The sequence below is a fragment of the Triticum dicoccoides genome, chromosome 4B, assembly GCF_002162155.2.
Source record: "Triticum dicoccoides isolate Atlit2015 ecotype Zavitan chromosome 4B, WEW_v2.0, whole genome shotgun sequence".
Classification (NCBI taxonomy): Eukaryota; Viridiplantae; Streptophyta; class Magnoliopsida; order Poales; family Poaceae; genus Triticum; species Triticum dicoccoides.
In genome coordinates, this window is record NC_041387.1 from 2,801,501 (window position 1) to 2,802,431 (window position 931).

Below are 931 nucleotides of genomic sequence, written 5' to 3' on the forward strand. Positions count from 1 at the left end.
TATATGTCTCTGTTAAGTTGCAACATCATTTCTCTATTCTGTGATTGCCCAAATCAATTGTCTCATTTTAAATTTTGTCCATGTCACAAAGAGCATTTCAAAGCTATATTCATTTGTCATCTGTCCAAACCATTTGTCCAATGTTTTAGATCATTGCCTGGTGGCTGAATCGTATTGAATACAAACATGACAATGTGCGAGACCACCTTTGCTACATCATTTCATTACATACTCGACAGTGAAGTACTACTGACCAAGTGTGCAATATCATTTCATTGCACATACAACCATCACTGCTACCACACACAATCATTTTACACAGCAAAAGCAGCTCATCCATCCTTTTCACAAATTAAGTGCCACCATCCACTTGCTGCCTCTGATGCATTTGTAGCGACTCTACACACCGAACCCTCCTGCCAGTTGTAAAGCTCGCATCCCTGAAGCCCTTTTTGCTCACAGAAGCAAAAAATAGGAAAAACATGGAAACCAAATTACACTACTAGGAAAATGCTTATAGGTAGACATTTAGCAATAGCGTTGGTTAGAGATCCCACGCTACTGCTATTTAGCAGTAGTGTCGGGCAACACCAGCGCTGCAAGCGCACGTTAGCAGTAGCGTGGGATTTCATGGCCAGCGATGCTGCTGATGGGCCACGCTCTCGGCCCCCAATTGCCGATTTAGCTATAGCGATGGGCCTCCTCCCCCGCGCTGCCGCTAAGCCCACCTCTGCTTCCTCCCGCGCCGGCCCGCGCGCCCCTCCCCTCTCACTCACTCACACTCACACGCTCACACTCACAAATCGAATCGCTCAATCCCTGGTGCGTCCACCGCCCCCGCGTCCTACTCCGGCCGCCCTCCCCGCGCGGGCCCTCTTCCCCCGTCGGCTGCCCTTCCCCGCACCAGCCCTCCTCCCTGCCGGCCGCCCCC